Source organism: Narcine bancroftii, chromosome 3, assembly GCF_036971445.1.
Source record: "Narcine bancroftii isolate sNarBan1 chromosome 3, sNarBan1.hap1, whole genome shotgun sequence".
In the NCBI taxonomy this organism is placed as follows: domain Eukaryota; kingdom Metazoa; phylum Chordata; class Chondrichthyes; order Torpediniformes; family Narcinidae; genus Narcine; species Narcine bancroftii.
In genome coordinates this window covers 204,484,207-204,506,962 of record NC_091471.1, presented here as the reverse complement: position 1 = coordinate 204,506,962, position 22,756 = coordinate 204,484,207, and the positions used below count along the sequence as shown (strand labels likewise).

The 22,756-nt window shown below is 43.6% G+C and overlaps 2 long non-coding RNA genes across 4 annotated transcripts in view; one reads left to right on the top strand and one right to left on the bottom strand.

The window, feature by feature from the left end:
* LOC138758047 (uncharacterized) overlaps positions 1–6,825 on the top strand; it is a 45,841-nt gene extending 39,016 nt beyond the window's left edge. The window contains exon 4 of the long non-coding RNA XR_011354093.1: positions 6,698–6,825. This is a non-coding gene — a long non-coding RNA (uncharacterized lncRNA). The remainder of the gene's footprint in view (positions 1–6,697) is intronic.
* Positions 1–22,756, bottom strand: part of LOC138758046 (uncharacterized) — a 55,072-nt gene that overhangs the window by 12,238 nt on the left and 20,078 nt on the right. The window contains exon 4 of one of the 3 annotated variants that reach the window (XR_011354090.1): positions 14,647–15,670. The exons of 1 other annotated variant lie outside the window; for it this stretch is intronic. This is a non-coding gene — a long non-coding RNA (uncharacterized lncRNA). Of the gene's footprint in view, positions 1–14,646; positions 15,671–17,028; positions 17,264–22,756 lie in introns of those variants that run through there. One more of the 3 variants, XR_011354091.1, reaches the window with a different exon arrangement.

The following is a 22,756-nucleotide window of genomic DNA, read 5'->3' as shown; positions in this document are numbered from 1 at the left end:
AGTAAAATCCCCTTAATCCGACACCTACAGGGAACACGGATGTCAGATATGCGAATTTTCTGGTTGACCGAGACTCACTTTTACAATGCCTAACTAATATACCTGCATTAAAAATACACCATTTAAAAGGTTAAAGACAATGCAAAATGTAACATAATTTGAAAAAATAATCAGTATTGTAGTCTTTAATTAAGTAAAGTTCACTTTAATCAAGTAATTCCCATAATTTATAAAATTTAAATTTGAACCCCAGTCGCTGGCACTGTTACAATGTTGCAGTAACCACTATGTTAACCATGCTGACTCTTCATCCTGGTGTCCTGGCCAGATCCCTGACACAACCCAACTCACCTGCCCCAGGTGCAACCTGACTAACCTCTACACAAATGCCCCAGTCAGGCCCTCGATGCAATCCAACTCACCTCTACACAAGTGTCCCAGTCAGGCCTTCAGCACACCTTCCTCACAACACAACTCACCTCTACACAAGTGGTGACAGTGAAAAGAATGCACCCGCAATGAGGGCCATTGCCCATGGGGCAAACCTGCGCATATCCAACGAAGTCTCAGCTCATGGAGTCCATCTGCCCAGTCTTATTTATTTGAAATTTTATTTATTTATTCCTCCCCCTTTTTTTTTGCTGGTTGTTTGAATGCTGGATATGGGAGTGGGGGGGGGGGGGGGGTTTAAACTGAATTTAGAGATTCTTTTCTGAACACATTTTACACACTCTGAGCCATCCAGCCCTTCCATAGTCTGGGAGTCCCAGTCAATATGTGAATAGTTAAAATCATTTACTATCACCATTTTCAGATAGCTGTCTGCTATCTGCCTGCAGATTTGCTTCTCCAATTCTTGCTCTCTATTGTGTAGTCTATAATACAACCCCATTAATTAAGGGCAACATGTTTGGCTTAGCAGTTAGTGCAATGCCTTTACAGCGCGAGCGATCAGGAGTGGGGTTCGAATCACGTGCTGTCTGTAAGGAGTTTGTACATTCTTCCGTGTCTGTGTGGGTTTTCGCCAGGGGCTTTTGTTTCCTTATATCATTCAAAACGTACCGGGATGTAGATTAATTGGGTGTAAATTGAGTGGCATGGACTCATGGTCCAAAATGGCCTGTTACTGTGCTGTATGTCCAAAAATTTTTTTTAAAGTTAATGTGGTCATATCTTTCTCATTCTTCAGCTCCATCCATATACCCTCACCAGATGAACCCTCTGGCCCGTCCTGCCTGAGCACACATGTGATAGTTTCCTTGATGAACAATGCCACTTCTCCCTCTTTCATTCCTCCTGCTCTATCATGTCTTAAACAACAGAACCCTGGACCACTGTGCTGCTCATTCTGCCCCTTCGGCAAACAAGTACAGTGTCACCAATAGCTGCAATGTCATAATTCCATGTGCCATTCACTCTAAACCCATCTGGCTTTCCTACAACTTGCATGCACCTGGCTGGTTGCACCTGAGAACATTATTTCCACCATGCACAACTCTTTGATTTCTGCCTTTATCTTTTTCTTCTTCCATTCCACTATCTGCTCTGGCACTATGGTTCCCAGCCCCCTCCAAATCTAGTTTAAATTTCCCACAGCAACACGAGCAAACCTTCCTGCAAAGATATTGGTCCCCATTCAGTTCAGGTGCAATCTGTCCCACTGGCACAGGTCCCATCTTCCTTGGAGAGCCCAATGACCTTGAAATCTGAAGCCCTCCCACCTTCACCATCTCTTGAGCCACATGTTAAGCTGCATTATTATCATCCTATTTCTAACCTCACTAGTGCGTGGCACAGGTAGCAATCCTGAGATCACAGCCCTGAAGGACCTGCCCTTATACTTAGTGCCTAACTCCTTGATCTCTCTTTACAGGTCCTCATCACCCTTCCGACCCATGTCATTGGTTCCTAAATGGAAGACATCTGGCTGCTCACCCTCCTTCTTGAGAATGCTATGAACCCGATCTGAGATATCCCAGCCCCTGGCACCTGGGAGGCCACATACCATCTGCGACTCTTGATCTCTTCCACGGAACCTCTTACCTGTTCCCATCACTATTGAATCCCCTTTCAATACAGCTTGTCTCTTCTCATTCCTCCCTTTCGTAGCCACATGGATAGACTCTGTGCCATAGACAAGACCGCCGTTGGCTTGTCCCTGGTAGGTCAACCTCTCAATAGTATTCAAAACAGTATACAGTGTTTTCCATAATGTTTGGGACAAGGACACGTGTTTTATTTGCCCCTGTGCTTCAGTTTTAAACCCACCTTTCATAACATATAGGTTAATTGTAGGTTAATTCAGTGATTTTGGGTAGCAGAGGCTCTTGGTCCTAAAGGCCGTTATTATGCTGTATGTCTAAAAAACATGCTTCCTTCAGTAATCATCTTTCATCCTCTCACCCTTCACTTTCAGCATACCATTCTCCATCATTTTCGCCAGCTGCAAATAAGCTTCACCACCAGACACATCCACCTCTTACTACCATCCACAGGGATATTGTATTTTCCACGATTCCCTCTTCTGATTATGCCTTTCCACCCACCTTTTTTGTGACCCAACTGACCTCGTTCCCCTCCCACCACCTTGATAAAGAGTTTGCTCGAAACGTTGACCATTCTTTATCTCTTTCTGATACTGCTGAACCCACTAAGTTTCTCTGGCAGATTCCAGTTTAGCTTCAGGTTCCAGCATCTGTGTGTCTTCCATATCCACACCATCAAGAGGATGAACAGTCTAATCAAGAGCCCACTACCAGAGAGTGCAGACAATTTATCACTAAAGCTTCCCATCAATAGAACACAGCTACAATTCCCACTTTCAACAATTTCTACCTATTTTTTAAATTAGTCAGATATAAAATCAATATCCCATATTCCAATTCAAGAAAACTGCAAGCAAGGGCAAACATTAACTGAATTTATTCATAGAATGAAATAGATGTTTCAACATTAAAACAGAACATTAGGTTCACCTAATCCATCCCAATATTTACGGTCCTCAAATAAATCAACCCACTTTATTCCAAACTGTTTTATTAAAATTAGATCGATTGTACAATCCAATTAATTTTTGCTCATCTTTACTGTGAACCTTTATAAATATATATGCTTTAAGATGGTCAGGACAAGCTTACCTTCTATTGTATGTGAGCTTGTATAGTAAAAGTTAAGATAATAAAATTGAGACTGTAAATAGCACAAATAGTTTTGGGTTAATTTAGCTAATTGGTCAATGTCTTGGAATCTCTGTTGTTGCACGTAAAATGAAACTATGAAACTGTGCACGTAATCCTTGTGGTAAAGCTATTGACTTGTCTAAGGGCAGCTTTGGAAAACTTCACAGATGGCTTGATATGATAAGACCATAAGATACAGGACCAGAAGTAGGCAATTTGGTCTGTTGAGATCTCTGCCATTTCATCATGAGCTGATCCATTCGCCCACTCCCATGCCTTCTCCCCATTGCCTTTGTTACCCTAACTATTCAGATAACTATAAATCTCTCCCTGAAATACACCCAATGGCCTGGCCTCCACAGCCACCTGTGGTAGCAAATTCCAAAGGTTCACGGCTTTCTGACTAAATAAATTCCTGTTTTTAATGGGTCCCATTCAATCCAGAAGATATGCCTTCTTGTCCTAGACTCCCCTACCATGGGAACCAACCTTGCCACATCTATTCTGTCAAGACCATTAAACATTCAAAATGTTTCTACAAAATCCCCTCTCATTCTTCTGTACTCCAAGGAGTACAGTCCAAGAGCCATCAAACATTCCTCAAATCCTTAATCCCTTAATTCCAGGTATCATTCTTACACCTTGGCTCTGTCTGCCAACATGATGTGAATCTCCCAGTGGCCATCCATTCCCTTGCTGACATATCTGTCTATAATCTCATACACTGCCAGACTGAGACCACTTGTAAATTGGAGAAACTTCATCTATTGTCTGGGGACCCTCCAACCAGATGGCATTAACATCAACATCTTCAGTTTCCATTAAACCACCTCCTCCACCTTCTTCCCCGTCGCCTCTCTCTCTTCTCCTTTCCCTCTATCTCCTTTCACAGAGCCAAAATCAATTCTCACCTTTCCTCTTATCATATCCAATTGGCACTTTTTTTTGGTCTAGACGCCTCCACTGCCATTCTTCAGTCTTTATTCTGATGCCTTCCTGATCTTTGCTTATACTTTTATAGAAGGGCTCAGGCCTGAAGTGTCAGTAATATATCTTTACCTCCTATGGACACTCCGAGACGACCTGAGATCCTCCAGCATGTCTGTGTGTTTTTACTACAATCACAGCATTTGCAGATGTTCATGTTTCACATCATACTGTGAACCTTCTCTGAACACTCTCCATTGCCAGCACATCTTTTCTTAAATAAGGAGCCCATACTCCATGCCTCAATATAACATCCCTGCTATTGTATCCTATTTCTCTAGATATGACTGCCCTCATTGCATTTGCCTTCTACATAACTGACTGAATCTGGATATTCTACACAAGGAGCCCCAAGGCCTGTTGCACCTCTGAATGTTGAATTTTCTCCGCATCCAAATAATAGTCTGCCCTTTTATTCCTTCTACCGAAGTGCATGACCATACACTTTCCAACATTGTATTTCATTTACCATTTCTTTGCCCTTATCTCTCAGCAGCCTGTTTCCTCCTCACCACCTGCCCCTCTACCTATCTTTCCATCAATTGCAAACATATCCACATCACAATTTATTCCACTGTACAAATTATTAACATGGAAGGTAAAAAAGCAATGGCCACAACTCCGACACACCCGGAACACCACTGGTAACTGGTAGCCAATCAGAATAGAATAATTTTATTTCTACTCTTTGTTTCCTGCCAATCAGCCAATACTCTACACCCATGTTAGTATCTTTCCTGAGTTCTCATCTTGTTAAGCAGCCTCATGGGCAGCACCTTGTCGAAGGCCTTTTGGAAGTCTGCAGACACTGTGATTGTAGTGAAAATAGAGAAATGCTAAAGGAACTCAGCAGGACTCACAACATCCATAAGAGGTAAAATATATCACATACATTTCAGGCCTCCTTCAAGCTATGAGAAAAAAGCAACCAGGCACCTAAATAAAAGGATGGCAGGGATGGGGAGGGGGGAAGGAAAAAATGGGGAGGGGAAGGAACATAGGCCAACAGACAGAAGGTGATAATTGAACATTGATAAGACAGAAGATGAAAGTTGAAATTTGATTGGGGGAGGAAGTGGCTCTGTGAATGCAGAACAGGAGGAAAGGAAACAGAGGAAAAAGAAAAACGAGACAGAGAGACAGAGCTGGCAGATAGGAGAAATGGGGATAGCTGGAGTGGGGGGAGGGTAATGGAAACCAGACAACTCAATGTAAATACCATCCAGTTGGAGAGTGCACAGACAGAATATAAGGTCTGGTTCCTTCAATTTGCAGGTGTGAGATCGTGGACAGACATGTTGGCTTGGGAATGGGGCTTTATTTAGCCAAGAGCCAATTCTAAAACTACAATGGTGTCGTATAACATTCCTTCCCATGTTGTTGGAGTTATCTGGCTTGGTCAAATACACCAGTGAAGTTCATTGTCAATGTCACCAGTCATCATGGTCAACTTGACCAGTTGTATGTAAACATTTGCCAATGTATTTTACCAGACATTTCTCCTGGTCCTTGAAAATAAAGAAAACTACACTTGCTAGACATCAGAAATAAAAACAGAAAATGCTGGAACACTCATCAACTTATACATTTATACAGAGAAACAGAATTAATGCTTCAAGTTGAATATCCTTCATCAGAAATGGCAAAGGGATCAAAACATGTTAGCTTTTAGTTGCAGAGAAAGTAAAATGCAGAGGGGAGGGTAAGGATAGGACAAAGGGAATACCTCTGATATGATAAAGGTAGGGGTGTGTGAGTGGTTCTAATTTCAAATAACTCCTTTTTTGTGTCTGTATCAGAACTAGCCATTTCTGCTTCAAGATGATATTCATTCAAATCTTTCTCTCTCTACAAACAGCCTAATATGTTGAACATTTCCTGTACTCTTCTTTTGGTTTCTGGTTTCAGCAATAACTCTGCATTTCAAAGCTTTAATTTGCCTCTTAGTTTCTTATTCTTGTCTTAATCCTCTCATTGAACTACAGTAAAATCCCTAGTATCCAGCACCAATGAGGATTGGAAGACGCCAGATATTATTTTCTGGTTAATTGAGACTCTCACAATGCCTAACTAAAACTTATCCATTGCCTCATGATCTGCTGATTCCTGCTCACCAGACAAGTCAAATATATGGATTCCACGACACATCTTGAATCTGATAAGCCAACCATTTGAAAAAGAACACTGTGCCTCAATATTCACCTTCTTGTGGGACTCCATTCCTCTTTCTTGCAATCACCTTCCAACCTTTTCAAACTAAGCCATTCAAAAAAAGCCTGGTTGAGTCAGTCCATCTTGGAGGTATGAAGAGTGTGACATCGCACCAACCTTTTTTATCAGTGAAAAACTTCATATAAAACTGCTTAATTTTCTGAGACTGGACCTGAATGTCGCAGATCGTTGATGAGCCAACATTAAATTCCTCCATAAGTACTGTACAACTTTAACCTTTTTCCATTCTCTTGTATATACCCATCTTGTGCTTAAGATGAAACACTACATTTATGCTTTCCTGGTTGCTTTTCTTTCAGCTTTCTTTCAGGAGGGAAATTTGTCCAAAATAATGTCCTGTGAGACGGAATCTGTTTACGTTGGTCATAAGGAAGGAACTGGCTGCAGGTGTCACCTGGCACTCAAGTGGTGGATTGATGGACAAAAAATAAGGCAGGTCAATTATAAACTTACATATTTTTTTTACCTATTATTTTCTTCTTATTTATGTTAAATTGGATTTATTTTCCTCAATTTTCTTTGCTAGTTGCATGAATTTGGAATACCAGGGGCTTTACTGTATTAATCAGATACTTCTGTTAGTCATGCAATCATCTGGCAACCTTAGTCTCAGCCTGCCAAAGCCTATTCCTTTGTTCTAACCATCCCTCTCCCATCCTCTCAACATAGAACACAATTTAATGCCACACAAATTTGACACAACACAAATTTGAAGTGATGTGAATTTGACGATACGAGACTCTGACAAGATGCACGGTTTGAGGCGATATGAGCCCACTGGCGGTGGTCAATGTGGCAGGCACCAAGAGATTTCTTTAGGCAGTCCTTGTACCTCTTCTTTGGTGCACCTCTGTCACGGTGGCCAGTGGAGAGCTCGCCATATAACACGATCTTGGGCTGATATCACCTCAAACCATGCATCTTGGCGCCTCACAGTTCGGCGGGCAGCAACCTCCTTTGAAGAAGATCGCAGAGCCCACCTCACTGACAAAAGACAAAGGAGGAAAAACCCAACACCCAACCCCAACCAACCAATTTTCCCTTGCAACTGCTGCAATCATGTCTGCCTGTCTCGCATCAGACTTGTCAGCCACAAACGAGCCTGCAGCTGACGTGGACATTACCCCTCCATAAATCTTCGTCCCCGAAGCCAAGCCAAAGAAAAGAAGACTCTGACAAATTTTACATGACCTGAATTTTATACGTGATGAATTTTACGTGATGTGAATTTTTACACAATGTGACTCTGATGCCATGTGACTCTGACGCCATGCGACTATGACTTGACACAAATTTTACATGATGGCTGGTTTGCTGTACAGTACTGGGACCCAGTGTCTAAATGAAATTTATATTTGGGACTCAACATATTCAGCAATCCACTGCTATCCATTATCAATTCAATACCAATATAATATCTAGGGCTCTTCTTTAATGCTGCCTATAGGTAGAGCTACTAACAGAATGTCTTTAGTGAATTTCAAACTAAACAATGTACAACAATGGTACAACAATATATCAAGGGTACACACAGCATACACTCATTTCATGAAAATACCCTAATATTACACTGGCATTCTTAATATTTCTCGGCTAATGACTTTATTTATGAACAGAAACATCGTCATCACCTATATGTCAGCTACTTAGTAAAACAAGGTCAGAAAAAATTAACAGGTTCATCTAAATGGCTCTGGATTTATAAGGGTCCAAGAGTAGACAACTTTCTTCTGAGCTGAACTGAGCTTTCATCACGAATATATTCTTCTCATGTATTCCCCAAGCATACCCATTCTCTGGCAGGATGCTAAACCAAAGGGATTCTTTCTTTGGCTTGGCTTCGCGGACGAAGATTTATGGAGGGGGTAAAAAGTCCACGTCAGCTGCAGACTCGTTTGTGGCTGACAAGTCCGATGCGGGACAGGCAGACACGATTGCAGCGGTTGCAGGGGAAAATTGGTTGGTTGGGGATGGGTGTTGGGTTTTTCCTCCTTTGCCTTTTGTCAGTGAGCCAAAGGGATTAATAATGTAATAAAACCATATTAGCTGAAATATATTTATTGAATGTGGCTGAATTATTGAAAGGGCTAAGCTGAACTGGTCAGTCAAATGCTTTACCAGAAGATTAAATATAAATAGACTGTTGTTAGCCAAGTGAAGAATGTGCTTTGATGTTTGAAAAAATTCTGAAAGACAAATGCCACTCAGATCTCTCAGATGTATTTCTGGTCTCAGGTAATATAAACTCCAAAATTTCCAACACAAAAATATTGTCAATTCATGTGCAAGAAGACAGGCTGTTCTGGTTGTTTTGAGACAAATTAAATAATGGAGGTGGTGATCAAATTAGCGTATTCCTTGGAGAAGTCTGGATTGCTGTGCCCAAGTTTGGTCTTTAGCTAATACCATGTAAACCATCAAGTTTTATTCCTTGTGGTGGCTCACCAATAGGTAGGCGAACCGGCCCCGCTTGTAAGCCATGTGGCGGGGCAGCCGGCCAAAATGGTGCCATCAGGGGTGTTCCCTTCCTCCCAGCACGGGGATCAGAAGCCCGCACTGGGGGACCACGTGACACTTGCATGACGTCAGCGCCCTCCTGCGCGATTCTCAGCCAAGTCTGGGCTGGGAGTATAAGTACAGCCCAGCAGCCTGCAATAAACTAGTCTGCTCACTGAGCTCAACCCGTCTGGTTGTGTGTGTTCTTTCAGGAGCAGGGTAGCTGCCGCTACAATTGGTGACCCCGACTGGCTCAAACGTCTTTGAACCCATCATGAGCGAACCTGGGATCAGCGCTATAGCCGTGAAACTGCCTGAATTCTGGATTCAGGAGCCAGAGACCTGGTTCGGCCACGCGGAGGCTCAGTTTCACCTCCGCCAGATTTCGTCCAATACAACCAAATTCTACCATGTGGTCACTGCCCTAGACCAGCCCACCGCCAGACGCATGCTGCATCTTGTTCAGCACCCACCCACCGAAGACAAATACGAGACCATCAAGCGAGTGCTTACCGGAACCCTCGGACTATCCAGACACCAGCGTGCCACTCGGATGCTGCACCTCGACGCATTGGGGGACAGGTCCTCGATGGAGCTGATAGATGAGATGCTCGTGCTCATGGGTGATCACACCAACTGTCCACTCTTCGAGCGCATTTTCCTCGACCACATGCCCAGAGACATCCAGCTGCTGCTGGTCCAGGAGAGCTTCACCGACCCAAGGAAGGTCACCCAGAAGGCCCAAGAGCTATGGCTCGCACAATTCCCGGAGGGCTCAGCGATCCAGCAGGTCATGAGACACGGGCACGACCACGCCAAGCCCGCCCCTAGCGCTGCAGTAGAGCATCCGGCCCCTGCAGGGGCCCCCAAAAGCATAACCAAGGCCACAGCATCCGCTCCAGGCCTCTGCTTCTACCACCAGCGTTGGGGAGCCAAGGCTCGGAAGTGTCATCAGCCCTGCTCATTCCAGGGAAATGACCAGGCTGGTCAATGTTAATGGCTGCGGTGGCTGGCCAAAGACACAGCCTCCTCTTCCTGCGGGACTCAGTCAGCGGCCAGTGGTTCCTCATTGACACTGGAGCCAAGATCAGCGTCATCCTGGCCACGGCCATTGAGTCCAGGAACTGACCTCATGGACCTTCCCTCCATGCGGCCAATGCAACAGAAATCCGGACGTATGGAGACAAGACAGTCCACTTCCAAATCGGCCAACAAAATTTCGCATGGAGGTTCACCGACTCGTCCCTCCCCACTGCCATCCTGGGTGCAGACTTCCTCCTTGAACACGGGTTTCTGGTAGACATTTGAGGTAGGCACCTGGTGGATACCCGTACCTTCCAGGCTGTTCGCCTCGACGCCTCCCGCTCAGAGCAACCGCAGATGGCCACGATCAGCATGCCAAGAGACGAGTTTCAGCGAATCCTGGACGAGTTCCCAACACTCCTCAAGCCACAGTTGTCTACTGCCTCACCACACCATGGGGTGTTCCACCACATCTCCACCCAGTGCCCACCGGTTCACACCAAGGCATGCCAGCTCCCGCCTGACAAGCTCCAGGTGGCGAAGGAGTTTTCGCACCTGTTGGAACTGGGGATCATTTAGCAGTCTGACAGCCCATGGGCCTAGCTGCTCCACCTGGTCCCGAAAGCCTCCAGCAGCTGGCGTCTCTGTGGAGACTATCGTTGGCTCATCGAGGCAACCATTCCTGACCTTTACCCCATCCCTCACATCCAAGACTTTATGGCCAACCTGCATGGTGCGAGGGTTTTTTCCAAGGTTGATCTGGTGCGCGGATATCACCAGATCCTGGTGCACCCTGAGGACATACCCAAGACGGCCATCATCACCCCCTTTGGCTTGTTCGAATTCCTGCGCATGCCGTTCGGGCTCAAGAACACTGCTCAGACCTTCCAGCACCTCACGGACTCTATGGACAGGGACTTGGATTTCGTCTTTATTTATTTGGACAACATCCTCATCGCCAGCAAGGACCAGGCGAACACAAGGCCCACCTACGCGCCCTTTCCTAACCGGCTGGCCGACGTCGGCCTTACCATCAATCTGGCCAAGTGCCAGTTCGGGAAAGAGTCCATGCAGTTCCTGGGCCATACCATCACGGCCGAAGGAGCCATGCCCGCTGCTGCGAAGGTCACCATTATCAGGGAATTCCCATGCCCGGACAGCCTCAAGGGGCTGCAGGAGTTTGTGTGTATGGTCAACTTTTACAACCGCTTCATACCGGGAGCTGTGCGCATCATGCAGCCACTATTCACCCTCATCACAGCCAAGCACAAATGCTCACTTGAAACCCAGAAGCCTGCACCGCATTCGAGGCCACTAAGGATGCCCTTGCGAAGGCCACCATGCTCACCCACCCACACACAGACCTACATATGGCACTCTCTGTCGATGCCTCTGCCACAACCGTCGGTGCCGTCCCGTAGCAGCAGGTGAATGGACACTAGAAGCCACTGGCATTCTTCAGCCGCTCACTCCACCCACCGGAATGCAAGTATAGTGCCTTCAACTGCGAGTTACTGGGCATGTACCTGGCAGTGTGGCATTTCCGCTATTTTTTGGAGAGGAGGACTTTTACCATTTTCATCGACCACAAACCCCTCACCCAGGTGCTTGCGATGGCAAAGGATCCCTGGTCGGTCTGCCAGCAGCGTCACCTCTCAGTGTTGGAGTTTACCACTGACATTCGGCACAAGGTGGGAAAGGACAATGTGGTTGCCGATGCACTCTCGTGACCGGCCATCTGCGCGCTGATGCCCAGCCTTGAATTCGACCAGCTCGCCCAGGACCAAAAGTCTGATGAGGAGACTGAAAGCGAAGGCACCATCCTGTGCGATATCTCCATGGGCACCCCAGCCAGTGGTTCCCCAGCAGTGGCGCAGGCAGGTCTTCCATCGCATCCACGACCTTTGTAAGGTAAAACATCATGAGATGGGAATGTGTAAGGAGTTACCCTGCCCTGTACAGGGCTGTAACAAGATGTAAATGCATCCTTGTACTTACAAGATAAGAGAGACATTGATGGATTGAGAGGCAGGAAGCTAGCAGGGAAAGGATAGCAACAGTTTTAGTCATTGGACAAGTAATGATATGATGATGTTCTAAGCACATATCCAAGGGTATAAAAAATCACCATTTTGCTGATAACGGCAGAATGCATTCTCCGACTAACATGTTTAGTCGCAAGTGTTACAATCCGGTAATAAAGAACAAAGAACCCTGATTTCGACTCAGTCTGGTGATTGTCTCACTCATTCATGAACAAAGCAGACCTAACACCTTTCACATCCGTCCATCAGGTCTACAGCCTGGATGGTGCCAGAACGGTTCGTATGGCATGGGCTGTGGAAGCAGATCGCGGGCTGGGCCAAAACATGCACCCATTGCCAGACATCCAAGGTGCACAGGCATACCAGGGCACTCGTACAGGAGTTCGAGCATGTCCGGGAACGGTTCAGCCACATTCACTTGGACATCGTCGGGCCCTTACCCATTTCCCAGGGCAACCGTTACCTGTTTACGATGGTGGACCGCACCACTCACTGGCCTGAGGCCATCTCGATGCCAGATGCCTCCACCAACTCCTGCTCCCGGTTAGGTGGTTGGGTCGCCTGGTTCGGCATCCTGGGTCACCTCACCAGTGATCAGGGTGCCCAGTTCACATCTGCACTCTGGGCACAGCTCGCCAACAGGTTGGGGATCCAACTACACAGCACCACGGCCTACCACCCGCAGGCCAATGGACTGGTCGAACGTCTGCACCGCCACCTTAAATCGGCACTCATGGCCCACCTCACCGGTCGTGACTGGGCGAATGAACTGCCTTGGGTGCTCCTGGGCATCCACTCCACTCCCAAGGAAGATCTGCAGGTGTCATCTGCTGAGCTGGTCTACGGTGCACCGCTGGCACTACCTGGTGAGTTCGTCAACGCACCTCACAATCCCGAGCAGTCACTGCATAAATTACTTCCTCACCTCAGGGCATACTTGGACTCGTTCGAACCCCCACCGCCACCCAGACATGGCACCCACCTGTCTCACGTTCCCGGTGAACTGCTTTCTGTGGAGTACGTTTTTGTTCGGCGGAGCTGTTTACCATGGACAGGCTGAAGCCAGCGCACCTCGATCCCACTGAGTCCGTGGTTGTAGCCCAGCCCATGAAGCGAGGCCACCCGACGAAAAAGAACATTGGCGCCGGTTCTGGGGGGAGGCGCACTGTGTGGCGGCTCACCACTAGGCAGGCGAACCACCCCCGCTTGTAAGCCATACAGCGGGGCAGCTGGCCAAACTGGCGCCGTTGGGTGTGTTCCCTTCCTCCCAGCATGGGACTCAGAAGCCCGCACTGGGGGACCACGTGATGCCCGGGTGACGTCAGTGCCCACTTGCGCGGTTCTCAGCCAGGTCCGGGCTGGGAGTATAAGTACAGCCCAGCAGCCTGCAATAAACTAGTCTGCTCACTGAGTTCAACCTGTCTGATTGTGTGTGTTCTTTCAGGCGCAGTGTAGCTACTGCTACATCCTCGTCATTTTTGAATTTTAAATTGAATTTATCTGAGTGGCTTGATACGCTATTTCAGAGAGAAATCAACAATCAAGTAGATTACTCTGGATTTGGAATCATATTTGGCCAGAAAAGAAAGGGATAGTGGATCACATTCTCTAAAAATAATTTTCTTCATCCAGAAGACCCATACTGTCAGCCTCCTTTTGAAGTCTTATCATTACTGAAAGTAATGTTCATTCAAATTAACACATCCTCTGTGATATATTCGTTATCTTTTTTAAATTTAGTTGGAACTTTCTAATCTACATGAACACATGGTAAACTTAACCCAGATTTTCTTTTCACCATTTTAACACCTTCCATTCCCTCTGTCATTGATTACATTGGACAATGAAGATTTTGCTTCCTGAACACTTTTGGTTTATTTTGGGATGCTGATCATGAAAATCACCCTAAAATTTTTCTACCGCAAGCCGTCTTTTCAATATAACTTATTTTTGTGACTTCCTGTTGTGGTGACCACTATGGTATATATTTGCCATATTTATATGTCATGACATTTCCTGGTTGACTCTGCTCTCACTGCCGGCTCATGACTCCTCCCCCTTTATTCCCCATAAAGGCTGTGATGCCACAAGCCTGTCCCCAGTTCGAGACCAGGACAGTGTGAGCGACAAACACAGGGATGCTGTCCACCTCTTATAAATAAAAGCCTTCAATGTCAGAAACTTCAGTCTTTGTGCAATTGATCATGCATCATCTGTCATATTTTAAGTCTACTTCAAGTACAATACCATGAAGTTCAACATGTCATTGAAAATTCATTTCCTGCATTTGCACTTGGACTTCTTCCCTGCTGATCTTGGTGCAGTCAGTGACGAACATGGTGAAGGGTTTCACCAGGACATTGTGACCATGGAAAAGTGGTATCAGGACATCTGATCATCAATGCTGGTGGACTATATTGTTGGACATTGACACAAGAGGTGTCAAATAGAGTACAAACGCAAATCAGCGGCAAAACATTTTTAGATCAGTTGAACTCAAGCAATGTGACAACATCATTATGCGATTAAACATACCAAATTCAATAAAAGTTAATTTAATGTTTCTTCAACTTCCTACATGATACACAAAATCTGAAATTATCTTTATGTTCAGCTTGAAATTGTCTATCATAATTCCCAATTTTTATTCAGGAAGAAAACCTTTTGAAAAAAATATTGTTGTCAATAATGCAAAGGTAAAAGCAAATACAAACCATTTATCCCTATACAATGTTATAATTTAAGTCAAAGGGTGGCACATATAAAAATAAACTAGTTGTCCTTGTCCATTCCTTCAGTGCCTTCCTTAGTGCTTCCTCAGTCTATAGCCCAGGGCTGGTTCACTATTAGTGAAAAAGACTGCAAGAGATCTTAAAAGTTGATCTTATTCAACTCTGGCCATAGAAAGCCAGTTATAGACTGGTACTTATTGACCTGGGCCACAGGAATCACAAGCTTAATTACAAGTAGCATTAAGGAATGGCAGGCCTGTAAGCAGTAATACTGTCTTCCTGTGAGAGCATACCAAATCAGATATTCCTTGGAGTTTTGACACTCTCATTACAGTATCCCATCAATCCTTGCAGTGTATCCACATACAAAATGGCAGCCAATTGAGTTTCTATGTCAATGGTTGAGGTTACATAACAATATTTTGATCTTCCACTACAGGACTCAGACGTTACTTATACTACAGTGGAAACTGAGAAAATAGCTGTGAGATGCTGCATCGTCATTGCTCCACATATAGATGAAATTGGTCACCCATTCTAAGTTGGAAAGAATAGCCTTCCAGTTCTGTGCAAAATCTCTTTTCTCTATTTCTGCTGGACTTGCCCATGGATCATTGGTACTGAATGCAAGAAGTCTGGAAAGCTTACTGTGTTCATATATCACTGGGGATATAGTTTTCCTGTACCCTAGCTGCAGAAGTTCTCATCTTCTCCTTTGTAGCAGAAATATTGCACAACTTACTTTTAAATGATCTGACAACTATGCTATTCATTTCCAGTCCCTTCTTGGTTTCTGCACATTTTGCTGGATGTTTCACTTCATGTTCTGCTCCTGCATCCATACTATTCTTGAAATTACACACTAGGTCAAAATTAGAGTTTATGACTACAATACTGATTCAACTGATGGTGTCTTTATATTCAATTACATCTTGCTTATTCTCCATTGTCTGCATGAATTTTGGTTATTTGGGAGCTGGAATGAAAAAGGGACACATATTATTTAGTGGTGAGGGGATGAGATGTTAGAAAATCATTCTTAAAGCTTTTGGAAATTCTGTTAGAAGAAATTGAGAGAGGAAAAGTGTGATGAGAGACATTTATTTTCAAAATTAATAATTTCAACTGCTGCTAGTGGTCCCGTTCTCACCAATTTCCCTTCTTACATTGGCCATAATGCATCCTTCCCTGGGGTTTAAATACCCTAGATACCTCTACTCATTCCATCAATTTTTATGTTATGTTTGTGTTGATTCACCCTCTCATACAAGAACAGTTTATATGGAATTGGTGCTGATGTGATTATTGTAGTACCATGGTTGAGTACCCCATGTTGTGTATTTCTTTTTCTCTATAACATGTTTATTGAGAAAGATTTATTTTGGAGAATGACAAGCCCTGATTTTTTTTTTAAATGAGAAGTACTGGTGTTTCTCAAGTTCAGCACATACTATTAATAATGTAATCCTGTTATGAACTTATGAATAAATCCATTGTAAAAACTAAAAAAAAACTTAATCTGACTCATTTTGCTACATAAGAAATTACAAAGATTAATTTTCTAAGTCATTCTTTCATTTTTGTGCATACATTGTTAATAGCATGAACATCACACATGGTTTAAGTTTTAAAAAGTCATAACAGTACTACCAAAAGGTTGTATGATTTTGGAAAGAATCTGAGAAATTTGTTGTGTAAGCAATAATCTTTGCAAGTCAAACTTTGTGATAAGTGTATGAAATTAATAGATCTTTCATCTGAAAAGATCTTTAGTGGCTAGAGGCACAAGAGAGAAAGTAGGCTGTAATAATTGATGTCAACCATGGAAAGTGTTATCAAGACTAGTTCTATTATGTTCCAAACCAGCACATCCTCTAATTATTCAAAAGCTCAACACATAATCCGGCTGTTGAAGAATTCTGATTGATATGCTTACTTTAAATTTATTGCAAATTTTCTCTTATTGTGTTTTTTCTTCATCTAAGGAAAGCTTGTACTTAAATTTTAAAAAATCCCTTGCAAAAGTCTTCTGCTGCTGTGTGGCCAACAAACCATAAAGCTTCCCTCATAATATGATAGGTTATATTTTCAAAGTGGAATAATTACAAGTATCTAAGATTAACATCAGCTTTAATTATGGGGTGCAAAATTCATTATGATCAACAACTTATATAAGGTACTTTAATTCAGTAAAACATCATAAGGTACCTTCTAACAGCATTGTCAAGAAATAAAAGAATGTCTCATTCAATTAAAATTAAGTACTGTATGAAGCAAAAATACTGTAGAAAATTAGTTGATTGCATGTTTATTTAGAATGTCAAGATTGAGATTAATTAAATATTGTGTTTGACCAAATCAAATAAGTTGGAAAATTAAAAATGACATAAATCTATTTATTACTCCAGCTTCCATATTTTCATGAAAACATGGGAAATGCAAACTGATAAAGTAGCAGCAGATTAAATCAGCTTTCATCAATGTGACCATGGCAAGGAACTATGCAGTTCCTTAGTCAATCAGATAGAGTAATTTCCACGCAGATGGTCCAACGGCAAATTACGTGAAGCTGGTTAAGAAAGAAAAAAGAGAGGCAGAAGGAAAAGTAATTACTTCTAATTTACTCTTTTTAAATATCCAACAATCAAGCCCTGAAGGAATGAGCTACAATATTAGTCATAATTACAATTCAAAGCCAGATAATCAATCTGCAATATCAGAATCTGAATTTATTGTCATGAACAAGTAAGGAAATTTGGTGTTTTGCAACAGCTTCATAATACAAACTGTGAAATATGGTTGAAGATGATTAAACTCGCACTAACCTCACACCATTCTCTGAAAAGGGATGGAATGCAAAGAATATAGATGAGAGTTTGAAAACAGACAATACTAGCTATTAGGCCTCTTCTTATCAGGAGCCCCAAGGATGCAAGGATCTGGTTCGGGCTGGTACAGTGACCTAAGGTAGTCTATAGCTAGTACTGCGCTTGCTTAATAGAGACATGAATATTAACTTGGGCGCCCCTAAGGAGGGAATGAACTAATTAACATAACATGCGATGTATGAAGAGGGAGGAACTGAGTGATACCTGTATTGATGGAAGGGAAAAGGAGAATGTTGTAATGTATTGGGATTCTGATTGGAAGAAGGTAAATGAAGGTGGGGTGATGTTGAGCACGGGACTGTACAAAAAAGTGATGATTCTGAACCTCCGGTGTGTCTCCAGACCAGGGACACCCGACTTTGAAGACTCAAAATAAAGCTGAACCTGTTCTCCAAGACTTTGTCTCCAGAGTAGTGATTGTGAAAACTTTATATTTCACACAAACATAAGTATGACATTACTATAAAAATAATATCAATAATAGTGCACAAAAAGTAAGGCAGCGTCTTTGGTTCATTGATTATTCAGGAATCTGATGGCAGTAGGGAAGAAGCTAAGGTTGTGCCGTTGAGTGCTCATCTTTAGGCTCCTGTACCTTTTCCCCGATGGGAGCAGAGTGAAGAGGGTATGGCTTGGGTGGTGGGGGCCTTTACGAGGATAGAGGCTTGTTTTTAAGACACCGCCTTATGTAGATGCCTCGATGGAGTGACATCTGGTGCTTGTGATGTCGCAGGCCGAGTTAACAACCCTCTAGAGTTTATTCTTGTCCTGAGAGTTGGCGCCTTCATACCAGGCGGTGATGCAACAAGCCTGAATGTTCCCCATGGTTCACCTGTAGAGGTTTACTAGAATCTTCGATGACATACCAAACCGTCTCAGACACCTCACAAAGTATAGCCGCTGGGGAGCCTTCAATGTGGAGGGTCCAGGACAGATCCTCAGAGATATTACCACTCACCACTGAGCCTGGGTCATGTTCCTCTGACTTCCTACTCAAGTCCACAATCCTCTCCTTGTTTTGCTGACATTGAGCACAAGATTGTGGTCGTTGCACCATTCAACGAGCTGATCTCCCTCCCTCCTGTAAGCTTCCTCGTTGGCGTTTGTGATTCTGCTGACAACTGCGGTGTCATCGGCAAACTTGGTAGATGGTATTGGAATTTTGCCTGGCCACACAGTCTTGGGTGTATCATGAGTAGAGCAGTGGGCTAAGCATGCATTCTTGGGGTGTGGCTGTGTTGAAGATCAGTGAGGGGACGTTGTTTCCAATTCGTACTGACTGTGGTCTTCCAATGAGAAAATGAAGGATCCAGTTGCAGAGGGGGGTACAGAGGCCTAGAGTTTGTAGCTTCTTGAGCACCACTGAGGGAATAATGGTATTCAAGACCGAGCTGTCATCAATGAAGAGCAGAATTGAATTCACGAATTGCTGTTTACAAGGTAATCCAGAGCTGAGGGGAGTGGCAGTGATATTGCATCTGCTGTGGAGCGATTGTGATGATGGGCAAATTGCAGTGGATCCAGATCTTTATTTAATAGTTAGTAAACATAGAGAGTTATACATTTACATAGATCTGAAATGCTCACACAACTTTTGCAAACCTCATATTGGAGTGGCACATCCTTTGGATATTAATGATCAATCAACTCTGCATCTCCTATCGGACTATATTTGACTCTCAATCAATATTTCTAAATCTAAAACAATAATAGCATTGATATTTGTGAGAGCTTGCTGTGCAATAGTTGGATGGCAAATTTATATTTTGAAACAGTGATCACACTCCTAAAGTACTTACTTGACAAATTGTGATGTAAAACATATTAAATAAATGATATCTTGATTATTATCTTTATTTCCAATTCCTTTCTTGATGTTACTGAGGAATTTACTCTTTTTCCATTTTCAGCCCATACATGGCAAATTATGATACAAAGCATTTTTTTTTAAAAAGTCAACATCTTTTTTTTTCTTCTGTTCTAACCAGATCTTAATTTTTAAAAATAGTTTATATGGTTAACTTCTGTTCATAAGCAAAATTCTGATTAAATTAATTACTGAAAATTCCAGCATTGTTTTTATTTCAGATTTTCAACATCTGCAGTATCTTGCTTTCACTTTTGCCTTCTGATTTGTTCAAATCAATTTCTGCATCAGAGAGATTAATAATCTTGAGAAATGCACCAGAAATGGTGAGCAATAAACCATATGAGCTTTATTCAGGAGCTTTGTGTCCAGTTAGTTAACAATAAATTCATACTGGATGAATTAGACTGGGTGTCTAATTTTTCATCTCCTCGGAAATGTTTCTTCAGCCTTTTCTAAAGCCAAAACAAGACCAGTTAATTTAGAGTTAGGTTTCATGAAGTGAGTTAACACATTGGAATGCTGGAGGAACTCACTTGGTCTTTTCAGCCTCTATAGGAGACAAAGATATTCCCCATGTTTCAGGCCTGAGCCCTTCATGGAAAAAAATCAGAAAAGGCAGAAGCAGGATAAATCAGAAAGTCTCAAACTTCAAACAATAGGGGAAGAATCCAGACCAACAAAAGGTGTTAATTGGATGTGAGAAGGGACGAGGTAGAAATGATCATGTCTGAGTGAAACGAGACAGGGAATGGAGAAAAAAAAACAGGTGAAACCGGGGGTGTGGGTGGGGATTTCAACAAAAGCCAGAGAAGTTTAATGCTATCCAGTTGGAGGGTTCCCAGTCAGAAGATGAGGTGTTGTTCCTTCAAATTACGGGTGGTCTCAGTCTGGCAGTACATGAAACCATAGACAGACATTTTGGCAAGGGAATGGAATGGGGAATTGAAATGGGTGGCCACTAGGAGATCCATGCTATTTTGCAGTGGACAGAGCCAAGATACTCAACAAAGCGATCTCCCAGTCTGCATCCAGTCTCTCCAATGTAGAGGAGACCACAGCAGGATCCTTGCAGATTCACAAGTGAAATGTTGCTTCAGTTGGAAGGACTGTTGAGGGAGGAGGTGTGGGCGCAAGTGGAGCATCTCCTGCACTCATAAGGATAGGGCCCAAAGGGACAATTGGTGGGAAGGGAGGAGTGGACAAGGGAGTCATGGAGGGAGTGGCCCCTGCCAAAGGTGGATAAGGGAGGAGAGGGGAATATGTGTTTAGTGGTGGGATCACGTAGTAGGTGGCTGAAATAGCAGACGAGGATGTGTTGGATGCGGAGGCTGGTGGGGTGGTAGGTGAGGACAAAGGGAATCCTGTTCTTGTTGCATGTTGGGAGAAGGTGGCCAGGGCAGATGTGCGGGTAATGGAGGATACGTGGGTGAGTGCTGAGTTGGTGGTTGTAGAGGGAAACCATGTTGTTTGAAGGAAGAGGACATTCTGATGATCTGGCATGAAGTCCTCATCTTGGGTGCAGATGCGATGGAGACCCAAACAGCCCTTCTAAGTGAAGTGACACTCACTTGTGAATCTGCAGGGGTCATCTACTGCATCCAGTGCTCATGCTGTGGTCTCCCCTACATTGGAGATTGGGAGATTGCTTTGTTGAGCACCTTAGCTCTGACGGTCACAATAGTATGGATTTCCCAGTGGCCACACATTTCAATTCTCCATCCCATTCCCTTGCCAAAATGTCTGTCCATAGTCTCAGGTACTGCCAGACAGTGACCACCCATAAATTGGAGGAACAACACCTCATCTTCTGACTGGGCACCCTCCAACCGGATGCCATTAATATTGACTTCTCTGGCTTTCATTGAACACCCCACCCACACCCCCTGTTTCACCCGTTTTCTCTCCATTCCCTGTCTCATTTCACACAGACATGATAAATTCTACCTCATCCCTTCTCACATCCAATTAACACCTTTTGAATTCTGAGACTTTCTGAAGTTTACTCCTTCTGCCTTTTCTGATTTTTCCTTGAAGGGCTCAGTCCTGAAATGTTGGCAATATATTTTTGTTCTCCAATAGATGCTGAAAAGGAAAGCTGAGTTCCTCCTGCATTTTGGTGTTTTTGCCACAATCACAGTGACTTCATGAAGTGAGTGACTTGTTGATTATAGTCAAGATACACATTTTGCCAAGCCCACTTCAACAGGCATTATATCCCATTTAAAAGTTGACTCAGGACTGGATTGAACTGCCGATCTAAACTTATATGCTATATAAATAAAACTTATGAAAACAGGTGCTTTAGATTAAACCAGTTGTGTCTCATTTATCCTTTTCCTTTTCAGTAAATCTTCCAAATATGGTCTAAAGCAGGGCCCCCCAAACTTTTTAGACCTTTGACCCCCTTTATGGAATTCTTGATCCTTCATTGTATCCCTCAGCATGTACAAATAAATAAATAGCTAGGATGTCATGCAGTTTCCATATGAATTAGTGAGGGAATCTGCATACCAAGCCTTGCTTTGGTTGGAGATTGGTGAGTTTTAGTCATAAGTCTTCCAGGTTTAATCTGTTCCTCTGCTTTCTTATAACCATATTTGCATGGCTAAAACCAGCTTCAATCATGTACAAACTTGGGGAAGCAAGTAAAAATGGCTCAACCACTGTACTAAGCTTGGGGTATTTCTTTGGCTTGGCTTCGCGGACGAAGATTTATGGAGGGGTAATGTCCACGTCAGCTGCAGGCTCGTTTGTGGCTGACAAGTCCGATGCGGGACAGGCAGACACGGTTGCAGCAGTGGCAAGGGAAAATTGGTGGGTTGGGGTTTGGTGTTGGGTTTTTCCTCCTTTGTCTTTTGTCAGTGAGGTGGGCTCTGCGGTCTTCTTCAAAGGAGGTTGCTGCCCGCTGAACTGAGGTGCCAAGATGCACGGTTTGAGGAAATATCAGCCCACTGGCGGTGGTCAATGTGGTAGGCACCAGGAGAGTTCTTTAGGCAGTCCTTGTACCTCTTCTTTGGTGCACCTCTGTCTCGGTGGCCAATGGAGAGCTCGCCATATAACACGATCTTGGGAAGGCGATGGTCCTCCATTCTGGAGATGTAACCTACCCAGCGCAGTTGGATCTTCAGCAGCGTGAAGCTTGGGGTATTTAGTAGCAGTGTTTACATCGCTCTAATAGTCACTGAGGTTTTTACTTTTGAACAATAATTTAGCTTTGAGATCCACACACATATCAACGAGTTCATATTCTAATTGAGATTCAATGGCTACTTTTTCCACTTCCAAATCAAACAGTGTAATATTC